Genomic DNA, 12,485 nt, shown 5'->3' with positions numbered 1-12,485 from the left:
CCACCATTTTAATGGTTCTCAAATGTTGGCCTAAGAATCTTGACTCACCATAAAGTGTGTTAAAAATCAGATGCCAGAGAGTTTGGGTAGGTCTAGAGTGGAGGCCTAGACTCTACAATTTTAATAAGGTCCACACATGATAGGTCCCCAATGCCAGGAACCAGCACATATTTTACTGAAGTGACGCTTGGGAGGAAGTTAAAAGAGACTCAGGAGCTAGGGATGCTTAAATATGGAAGCAAATAGGAAGAACAAGATGATTTCCAGAACTACATTCTATTTTCAGGCTTCAAAGTGTCCTGCTTCCAGCACCCAGGGCTGGCATTTTGGCTGTGTCACTTGAGAGGCTCCCAATATGTAGATGAAATACATGTATGACAGGGAAATCCCAACCATGTTCAATCCTTTCTGCAAGTATTAACATGGCATGAGGGATAGTTTTCTAGAAGGGCTTCAGTGATCAACTCATGGGTACCAGGAAAGGAACAGTCACAAAACATTTTGGATCATTTACTCTTTTTGGCTCATGAGTCAGAGATAAAACTTATTTCTTCTGGAATTTGTGGGATAAGTTTATATAGCTTGTTAAGTTCCTAAGTTTTGAGAGACACAATAAGCCTGAATTTGAAGGGCAGTACAAAGAAGCCATGTCATTAAGACATTTAACTTACAAATTCAACTATGCATGCACAGCTGGGCAAAGAAGAAAAGAGAACCTTCTTTTCCTGGGTAATTCCACCAATCATTCCACTCAGTGGACATGTGCCCAGGGGTAAACCTGAGACATATGACATGAACCTGCTCTTCCTTCATGTGGTTTTAGTACCAACTGCTTCATCAGAGGCTCAATGGAAGTAAAAGGGGAAGTAGCTTAGTTGAACTTGCTTAGAGAGGCCACATCCAAGCCTCTCCATCATATCACCTAAAATATCCTTAAGGGCAGTTCTGATTATATGAGACTTTCACCCATGTGACTAAGCTATGCTGTCTGCCCTTGAATGGCACAGTGCTTAAGTGGAGTTGGGCTTCACTAGAGGGTATTATGCTCAGTGAAATAAGCCAGGTGGAGAAAGACAAGTGTCAAATGATTTCACTCATCTGTGGAGTGTATGAACAAAGAAAAACTGAAGGAACAAAACAGCAGCAGACTCACAGAACCCAAGAATGGACTAATAGTTACCAACGGGAGAGGGACTGGGGAGGATGGGTGGGAAGGGAGGTACGGGGGAAAAAGGGGCATGATGATTAGTACATATAATGTGGGGGTTGAGGGGCACAAGGAAGGCAGTATAGCAGAGAGAAGACAAGTAGTGACTCTATACCATCTTACTACGCTGATGAACAGTGACTGTAATGGGGTATGTGGTGGGGACTTGATAATGGGGGGAGTCTAGTAACCATAATGTTGCTCATGTAATTGTACAGTAATGATACCAAAAAAAAAAGAGTTGGGCTCCAGTGTCAGAGGGCCTGGTGTGTATTCTGGGTCCACCATTTTTTGACTCTGTGCTCTTGGGCAAGTGACTTAGTTTTTCTGTGTTTCAGTTACTTTAATGTGGGAAGAATAACAATGCCTCCCTCACAGACTGTTGTAATGAGTAAATGAAGGGATGTGCGTAATGTGCTGAGAAGCACTTAAGGCAAGCATTCAATAAATGTGAGCTCTTGGTAGTGCAAGTGCTTGGGTGTGGGGCTAAGAAATAAGGAAGTAATCTTAAAAGGTCAGGATAAGAGCTGACAAGTGCAAAACCCAGTGACTGGAATGGGGGAGAGTGCCACAGTTACACAGGTACAGGTGAGCAATTACAATAAGGAGAGTCTTGCCCAGGTGAGCAGAACATTAGTTGGAAAACAAGAGGTACATAGACAATAAGGGGGCCAAACAGCCTTATAGTGGTTGTAATTTACATTTCTTTGGACTGGTGACTCCACAGTCACACTGAAAAAAACAGCAGCCTGAAAAAATGAGTTTAGTAAACGCATTAGACAGGTGGCAGGAACAAGCGTGTGGTCTGAGCATATGCAACACGTTTAGGGACTTCTATTGCCCCCAGTTTTCAAGGCCCAGTGGAATTCAGATACACCTACTTTGGGTCTGTGATCTGCAAGATTTCTCTGCAGAGCCAACCAATAAATGTGACAGACTCATCCACAGGTGTAAACTTTGATATCGGAATGTGAGTGGACTGGTACACACTTTGCCAGTCTTGAATCTAGAAAAAAACAAACCAAACCAAACCAAACCATATTTAGTCATCTTTGATAAGGTAGTCTAGTTCATCTTTTTTCCACATGGTTTTATAATGATAATGTTACATGAACAGTGACAATAAATGCTCCTTGGTTTTAAAGAGAAAACTTTTAAAAAATGCATTAATAGCTTCCCAGAAATGGTGTACATAAATTTATAAAAAAAGAAATATTTGTGAAAAAGTGAAGTGACTGAGGAAAGGAGAAGAGACTCTTCATATTTTGTTTTATGTTACCATATGTCAGTGTAGTAATAAAAACCCAAAATGTCATAAGGTGGAAGATACTTAAACTTTCAAAAATGTCACCTGAATCATGTCCCTAATTAAAAACTTAAAGAGTGGCTCCTTATTTACTACTGATTAAAATCAACCTTCCCAGTGTAACACTTGAGAATCTGTTGCTCAAACAACCAAATTGAAAAATAGGCAAAAGACTTGAGAGACATTTCTCCAAAGATACATAAATGCTCAAGAAGCACACGAAAAGATGCTCAACATCAACAGTCACTAGGGAAATGCAAATCAAAACCACAATGAGATACCTCTTCACACCCACTAGGATAGCTGTAATTAAAAGAAAAGAAATATTGGTTAGGTATTGGTAAGAATGTGTAGAAATCAGAATCCTCAGACACTGCCGGTAGACCCTGGAAAACAGTTGGGCGGTTCATCAGTAAGTTGAGCACAGAATCGCCACATGATCAGCAATTCTGCTTTCAGGAACATCCTCTGATGGGGCCCAAATGAACTCCCAAGTCTTCTGAATTCTTGATCACTTGAGTTCTAACAATTACAACAGCCAGCTTGTTCTGCAGCCATTTAATTATGTCTGCTCCCTCCTTAGGACCGTAAACTCCCAGAGGCCAGGTGTCATATACACTTTTCTCTAATTCTCACAACTCCTGAAGGTACTCTGAAAGTATTATGACTAAATAGTGCTTACTGATTTGTATAGCCATTTAAACAAGCTTTTCTGTTGGCATTTCTGAGGTTTGGGGAGTGTGTTTTAAATGTCAGAAATAACAAATATCGTCAAGAATTTAAAACTGATTTAGATACCTTTGTTCTTAAGAAGTTATTACACTCTTGTTCCACATTATAATTTATAATATGAGATACTTCTTCCTGCCAGATTTTCAGACCATAGATGTTAACATAGTCCTGTATGTATTCAAAAGAACGATGGAATCCACCCATGGTAGCTCCCAACTCTTTCAGCTTGGGCATCAATTCACTTGGCTGTGCAAAACGGGAAACAAATCTATGACATTAGAATAGACTGTCAACCATTAATATCTACATTAGACTTTAAGTGGTACCCCAACTGAGAGATCACAGTGACAGTTAAAGACAGCTTTGGAAATACTCATTTCTTACCTCATCTAGGGTGGGTGGTAACCTGTGTCAGGCATTAAGCAAACAATAGACTTCACAAGGAAGCCTCAGACAAAAGAATGTAAAAAATGAATGTTGATGATTTCTCTCATGTCCCTTGATGAATATATTGAATCCTAAAACACTTAAAATATTTTACCTTGAATTTACTGAGGTGAAAAGTACCGTAGATATAAATTTCAGGCGTATTTATTTTTCTCCTGAGAAAAAGTACCATATTCCCTAAAAGATTGAGCAAAATAAAAAGTTAAGACTTTATGCTCCTATCTGCTTTCGGGTTAACAAATTCTTACAATGATAAGAAGTAACTCTGAATCATAAACATCAGTTCAATTCCTAAACTTGGGGATCAGCAATTACAAAAGGCTGGTTTTAAAGGGATTTTCTTATAATATGAATGGATTACAGTATAGAATCAAAAAGCACATCATTTGTACCAAACATTATATATTAGATATACATTAGACAGGAGGAAAGGTCTGCTTCACAAGAGTTTCGAATGGTGTTCTAGTCCCTTTCGCAAGCAGAATAGAGAAAAAGGACAGCCCTATTTTGGTCATCTGGTACCTTGGCTCGAGGGTTGAATATCAAGCCCCTATGAAGAGCAAAACAACACATTTAACTAGCTCCTTCCTTATTCCATCTTCTAGCAACTGCTTTGGATCCACCTGAGTACAAATCAGAAAGAAGTAAGTAGCAGGGAGGAAAAGTTCAGTTCTGAAGAGATCCAGGGGGGAAGGTTTCCAGAACCCCTGGTGGAACCCTTCTTACTTCATTTCTGAATGATTGGGACTTTTCCCTTTGTGGCCCCCCTCTCACCTTGTGCAGCTTGGACCGAACGCATAAAGCTGTCACCTCTTTAGGAGTTGGTTTATCTCAGAAAAATCCGTGATGATGATTTTACAATGTGATATTTCAAAGACGGTGGGTATAGAGAGTTTTAAATTGCCCTCACATTTTAATCATTTTGTTGAAAGTTAACAAGTGACTTTGACTTTTCTTATCACCAGGATGAGGTACTGCAAAGAAGGGCCTGCATCTGGTTTCAGTGTGTGTCTTGTCTCCGGATGTCATCTCAGGGCATCTGTACCTTTAGGGGCCAACAAGCTTTGGGCAGGACCACTCTGCAGACTTAGCAATTCTCTGTTCTTCCAGCATTCTCGGAATGATGATTGTAATTAGGGAGAGAGGACAGGAAAGCAGATCTGCTATCTAACTCTGTAAGCTTATTTTGCTGATTCTTTTCTCTGTAATGAGAAAACTTTTGTTGCTCTCTCAAAGACAGCATCCTATCAGATAGTTTTAACCCACTCCTTTGGAATCCCTGAGACTTGTTTCTTTCACTTTTAATTTGCAAAGAACCATTATTTTCAAAAGTCATAAAGACAATTGATGGGTTCCATCTGTGTTTGATTATATTTAAACTTCAAGAGAAACAGCTGCAATGAAAGTTGCAGAAGACACAAAAGCCAGAGAAACACGTTGAACTACATCATGACTGAGTGATTAGCAAAATGCAGACTCTGGAGAAACAACAGGTCAAAGGCCTTGGCGAGACAGGAATGGAGGAGAAACCTGAAAATTAAAAAAGACTTAACATATTTTTTTTTCAATGGGCAAGTCTAAACCTCCTGTATCTAGAGATTATTTTGGCTAATAAAACCATCAACAAAGAGAGCGATATTAGGTTGGGGCACATGAGGAGGAACTAGGTTGAGACCTGGCTAAACTGTATTTCTTGAGTGGTGATGATAATAATCCATTAAACTACACAAGTGTTTCTGTAGCTTTTAGTATCTCTGCTCTATTTTACAGCAAAAAGGTTAATTATAGATAAGCATAAGCAATGAAAACAAAATCAAAGAAAGAACACAAAGTTTCCAAAGAAACATTCCCTGTAAGAACAGACGTAGTGAAAGCCAGGCAAAGACAAATACCATGTGATTTCATTTATTTGTGAAATATAAAAACAAAGCAGACAGAATGAACAACACAGCAGTAGACTTACAGACACTGAGAAGTGGCTAGTTGTTACCATGGGGGAGGGGTTGGAGTGAAAGTGGGTGGGGAGAGTGAGGGGTATAACAGGGCACAAAAATTCTCAATCATAATATAAGTTGGTCATAGGGATGGTAGTATAGCATGGAGAATATAGTCAATGATCCTGTAACATCTTCCTATGTAACAGATAGTAACTGCACTAGTGGGCGTAAGGGCTTAATAATGTCAGCAACTGTTGAACCACTGTGTTGTATACTTGAAACCAACTTAAGATTGTATATCAATAATACTTTGATTAAAAAAAAGAACATATTTAGTGAAAAGAGTTAAATTTCATACATCTAAAGGTCTTAATAGCCCTTCCAATCCTTCCTAGATGTTCACCTATCCATGGAGCATTCATAGCTATGAGAAAGCCCCTCCCTCACAACTGTATTCCCTCCCCTGAAGTTAATAACAGCTAAGTTTTCATGTGGATCCCCCAGACCTTTCTCTATTAATTTATGTATGTAAATATTTGTCCTTAAACACATACTAATTTTAAAAAATCTAAATGGGATCATAATATGACACACACACACACACACACACACACACACACACATTTTGCAATTTTCTTTTTTCCCTTTAAGTTTTAAAAATATTCCAGTGGCAAATTCTTTTGGAATGGCAGCAGAATGATCCATAGTATGAATACATCATGATATATTTAGCCATTCTCTTACTGATAAATGTTTAGATTATTCCCATTTTTTGGCTACCTCTAATGATGAACATTAATAGGTATTGAGTCATATTGACTAAAGGAAACTTAATGTTTTAAGTACTTGAAATAGAGCCTTAATACTTGGAGGTTAAACATTAGTGGAAGTCACAGGATTCTTTACAAAAAGCCCTGCGTTGTTAGTCTACTTGGGCTGAATGGGGTCAAGATGATAGTTCCTCTGCTCTTTTTTTATCTGAAAGATTGTGGCTAAAGACTCACAAAGGAAAGCAGTCTTTCTTTTGAGAATTATCGCTCATTATTAGGTTTTATTACATCCTTCCTATACTGGTCACTTTGCATGTAAAATGCTTAATCTGGTTCTAGGATTTACCATCTATTTATGGATTAGTTAGAAGTGGTAATCTGCATGTGTGCTCTCTGCATAGTTTAATGGACTATTACTGTTTCAGGAATACAATGGTATTTTTTTCAGCACACTTACAAAAACCATACACTGAAGTTCGGTTTCTATTTAGGTTCATTTCTTGTATTTTCTTGGGTTTTATTAACAGAAATATTAATCTGGCAATTTGACTGATAATTTTTTTAAAAATCAGCAATGTGCAGATTCTACTGATGCCAGGTAAGTGGAAAAATAAATAAAAGTGCCAGGAACTATGTGAATGAGCACATTACTAGATGTCACAGGATTACAAATTAAAACAGCCATGATATATTGCTTTATACCTCTTAGAAGAGCAAAAGTTACAAAGTGGATAATAATGAGTCCTGGCAAAAATAAAGGTAGACACTCAGGAAACAGTCATTTCAGACGGCAATCTGGCCGTTTTGAGACAAATTAAGTACAAATATGCCCTAAGATTCAGTGCCCCACTCCTAGGAAGGCACATTTCAGAGAAATTCTTGTAGGTCTTCAATGGGGACATGTTTGAAGATGCTCATCTTGACACTGTTTATGATAACGGGGAGCAGAGGTAGAAAATGGGCAACACAGGGGTCTGTGAACAGGGAATGGTTAAGTGAAATGTGGAATTCCATGCAGGAGTAGGATGTAACCAACTACCTGACTCATAGCAACATAAATACATTTCAAAAGCATTAACAAGTGAGAAAAGTTGGAAAAAGAATGAGACTTAGAGCACAATATGATTTAAATAAATAAAAAACACATGCACACATAACACCATGTTTAAAATAAGGATAGCTGCATATTTAGGGAAAGCAATCAAACGTACAGAGTGAGTGGTATGGGGGATGGGAATGGGTGAGGGTGTCCTGAAGAGGAAGAAGGAAACAGTAAGAGCAGAGAGGAGCTTGGGTGCATCAGTGATCACGATGGCCTGCGATTAGCTCACTGTTCTGTGCCTGAATGCAATTTAAAGATACCACAGAAGGATGGGAGAGAGTGAGCCTGATACTTGCCTAAGGGGACTAAACCATTTTGTTCTGTTATTACAAAAATTCAATACACGGCTCTTTCTTAGATTTAACTAACTATTGGGTATAATGAAAAATAGGGATTTTAAACTGCCTTCTTCCATCCATATATGAGCAAAATGATGATTAAAAGCTGAGTATGAAACAGCAAGGGACACAAGATGATAAGGTCATTGCCTGTTCCCCAAGGGATAAATACCATAACCCAAAGTAAGGACCTCACTACAAGACCACCTAGACCAGCATCTAAGCTGTTACCTTGATGATGCCCAACAAAGTCGTTTTCATCATTAAGATGCCTTCAGTGAAAATGGAAATAGCATGAGTAAGTTTGGCAACTTTTAAAAAAGAAAAAAGAGGTTAATGAAGTATTTCAGACAACAGACCCATCATTTCCAGAGGAAGCTAAGATAACTGGCTAATAGTCCTGCAATGGGCAAAGACAACAGGAATGAGTATGCAGCTTTATTTATATAAATGTAAATATAAATGTATTTATTTACATATATTTCCCCAGGCAGAAATGAGGCTTTGTGGTATAACTGAGAGATCACTATTAGACATTTTGGGACACTGAGTCAGAAGACATTAAATGTTTTTTTAAACTTTGACCAATCAATTCCCCTTCTTTGAGCCTCAGTTTCTTATGTAGATATGAGGGCAGGAGGTAGTAACACGGATGGTCCCTTTTGAGTAGAAAAGGCTAATCAAGACTCTGAGGTCATCTCCCCTTTACTGCCCTCTATTTTTTTTCAAGCAACACAAGGAGATATTGATAAGGTAAACAGATGCTATATTTTTGAGTTAGAATAAGCATGGAAATTTAAATTTCTGATGTAAAGTTTGGAGTTGTGTCAGAGGACATGAAATTGACAATGGTTCAAAATGTGGTGACTGGACACTGAGAGTGGGAAAAAATAAATCCAAACTGGTCTGGTGGTCCTGGGGACACGGCAGGTGACACAGACCTGGGACATTCCATGGTTTGGGTTTTAAGTATCAAAAGGCAGAAAAGTCAAAGAGACACGCCACTTCGTATCGTGGGCCAAGCTGAGCATAGTCCCTTAGCTTGTCTTTGTCCAGGCGGGTCGGCACTTCAATGATATCATGAGTCTGAAGCTTTATGATCTTTAGAAGAGAAGTAAACATGCTTTCTGGAATGATCTGCAAAACCTTTAGTGAATGGGAAAAGAGGAAAAGCAGTTGAACATTTATTTTACTTTTTTCTTTTCTTTTTTTTTGGTATCATTAATTTACAATTACATGAAGAACATTATGTTTACTAGGCTCCCCCCTTCTCCAAGTCCCCCCCACATACCCCTTCACAGTCACTGTCCGTCTGCATAGTAAGATGATGTAAAATCATTACTTGTCTTCTCTGTGTTGCACAGCCCTCCCCGTGCCCCCCAAGCACTATACATGCTAATCATAATGCCCTCTTTCTTTTTCCCCACCCTTATCCCTCCCTTCCCTCCCATCCTCCCCAGTCCCTTTCCCTTTGCTAACTATTAGTCCATTCTTGGGTTCTGTGATTCTGCTGCTGTTTTGTTCCTTTAGTTTTCCTTTGTTCTTATACTCAACACGTGAGTGAAATCATTTGGTACTTGTCTTTCTCTGCCTGGCTTATTTCACTGAGCATAATACCCTCTAGCTCCATCCATGTTGTTGTGAATGGTAGGATTTATTTTTTTTCTTATGGCTGAATAATATTCCATTGTATATATGTACCACGTCTTCTTTATCCATTCATCTACTGATAGACATTTAGATTGCTTCCATATCTTGGCTATTGTAAATAGTGCAGCGATAAACATAGGGGTGCATCTGTCTTTTTTAAACTGGAGTGCTGCATTCTTAGGGTAAATTCCTAGAAGTGGAATTCCTGGGTCAAATGGTATTTCTATTTTGAGCATTCTAAGGAACCTCCATACTGCTTTCCACAATGGCTGGCTGAACTAATTTACATTCCCACCAGCCATGTAGGAGGGTTCCCCTTTCTCCACAACCTCGCCAACATTTGTTGTTATTTGTCTTTTTGATGATGGTGATCCTTACTGGTGTGAGGTGATATCTTATTGTGGTTTTAATTTGCAATTTCTCTGATGACTAGTGGTGTGGAGCATCTTTTTTTGTGCCTGTTGGCCATCTAGATTTCTTCTTTAGAGAACTGTCTATTCAGCTCCTCTGCCCATTTTTTAATTGGATTATTTGCTTTTTGTTTGTTGAGGTGTGTCAGCTCTTTATATATTTGGATGTCAATCCTTTATCAGATTTATGAATATATTCTCCCATACTGTAGGATACCTTTTTGTTCTATTGATGGTGTCCTTTGCTGTACAGAAGCTTTTTAGCTTGATATAGTCCCACTTGTTCATTTTTTCTTTTGTTTCCCTTGCCCGGGGAGATATGTTCATGAAGAAGTCACTCATGTTTATGTCCATGAGATTTTTGCCTATGTTTTTTTCTAGGAGTTTTATGGTTTCATGACTTACATTCAGGTCTTTGATCCATTTGGATTTTACTTTTGTGTATGGGGTTAGACAATGGTCCAGTTTCATTCTTACATGTAGCTGTCTAGTTTTGCCAGCACCATCTGTTGAAGAGGCTGTCATTTCCCCATTGTATGTCCATGGCTCCTTTATCATATATTAATTGGCCATATATGTTTGGATTAATGTCTGGAGTCTATTCTGTTCTACTGATCTGTGGCTCTGTTCTTGTGCCAGTACCAAATTGTCTTGATTACTGTGGCTTTGTAGTAGAGCTTGAAGTTGGGGAGTGAGATCCCCCCCCCCCCCCCCCTTTTTTCTTCCTTCTCAGGATTGCTTTGGCTATTTGGGGTCTTTAATGGTTCCATATGAATTTTTGAACTATTTGTTCCAGTTCATTGAAGAATGCTGTTAGTAATTTGATAAGGATTGCATCAAATCTGTATATTGCTTTGAGCAGGATGGACATTTTGACGATATTAATTCTTCCTAGCCAGGAGCATGGGATGAGTTTCCATCTGTTAGTGACCTCTTTAATTTCTCTTAAGAGTGTTTTGTAGTTTTCAGGGTATAGGTCTTTCACTTCCTTGGTTAGGTTTATTCCTAGGTATTTTATTTTTGATGCTATTGTGAATGGAATTGTTTTCCTGATTTCTCTTTCTATTAGTTAATTGTTAGTGTATAGGAAAGCTACAGATTTCTGTGTGTTAATTTTGTATCCTTCAACTTTGCTGAATTCCGATATTAGTTCTAGTAGTTTTGCAGTGGAGTCTTTAGGGTTTTTTATGTACAATATCATGTCATCTGCAAATAGTGACAGTTTGACTTCTTCTTCACCAATCTGGATTCCTTGTATTTCTTTGTTTTGTCTGATTGCCGTGGCTAAGACCTCCACTACCACATTGAATAACAATGGGGAGAGTGGGTATCCCTGTCTTGTTCCCAATCTCAGAGGAAAAGCTTTCAGTCTCTTGCTGTTCAGTATGATGTTGGCTGTGGGTTTATCATATATGGCCTTTATTATGTTGAGGTACTTGCCCTCTATGCCCATTTTGTTGAGAGTTTTTATCATGAATGGATGTTGATTTTGTTGAATGCTTTTTCAGCATCTATGGAGATCATCATGTGGTTTTTGTCTTTCTTTTTGTTGATGTGGTGGATGATGTTGATGGATTTTCGAATGTTGTACCATCCTTGCATCCCTGGGATGAATCCCACTTGGTCATGGTGTATGATCCTCTTGATGTAGTTTGAATTCGGTTTGTTAATATTTTGTTGAGTATTTTTGCATCTACATTCATCAGGGATATTGGTCTGTAGTTTTCTTTTTTGGTGGGGTCTTTGCCTGGTTTTGGTATTAGGGTGATGTTGGCTTCATAGAATGAGTTTGGAAGTATTCCCTCCTCTTCTATTTTTTGGAAAACTTTAAGGAGAATGGGTGTTATGTCTTCTCTGTATGTCTGATAAAATTCCGAGGTAAATCCATCTGGCCCGGGGGTTTTGTTCATGGGTAGTTTTTTGATTACTGATTCAATTTTGTTTCTGGTAATTGGCCTGTTTAGATTTTCTGTTTCTTTCTGGGTCAGTCTTGGAAGGTTGTATTTTTCTAGGAAGTTGTCCATTTCTCCTGGGTTTTCCAGCTTGTTAGCATATACGTTTTCATAGTAGTCTCTAATAATTCTTTGTATTTCTGTGGGGTCCGTCGTGATTTTTCCTTTCTTGTTTTCTGATTCTGTTGATGTGTGTTGACTCTCTTTTTCTCTTAATAAGTCTGGCTAGAGGCTTATCTATTTTGTTGATTTTCTTGAAGAACCAGCTCCTGGTTTCATTGATTTTTTTCTATTGTTTTATTGTTCTCAATTTTATTTATTTCTTCTCTGATCTTTATTATGTCCCTCCTTCTGCTGACCTTAGGCCTCATTCATTTGTTCTTCTTTTTCCAATTTTGATAATTGTGACATTAGACTATTCATTTGTGATTGTTCTTCCTTCTTTAAATATGCCTGGATTGCTATATACTTGCCTCTTAGGACTGCTTTTGCTGTGTCCCACAGAAGTTGGGGCTTTGTGTTGTTGTTGTCATTTGTTTCCATATATTGCTGGATCTCCATTTTAATTTGGTCATTGATCCATTGATTATTTAGGAGCATGCTGTTAAGCCTCCATGTGTTTGTAAGCCTTTTT

This window comes from Manis javanica, chromosome 4, assembly GCF_040802235.1.
Source record: "Manis javanica isolate MJ-LG chromosome 4, MJ_LKY, whole genome shotgun sequence".
Classification (NCBI taxonomy): Eukaryota; Metazoa; Chordata; class Mammalia; order Pholidota; family Manidae; genus Manis; species Manis javanica.
The sequence above is the reverse complement of the archived record's forward strand: the minus strand, read 5'-3'. Positions refer to the sequence as shown.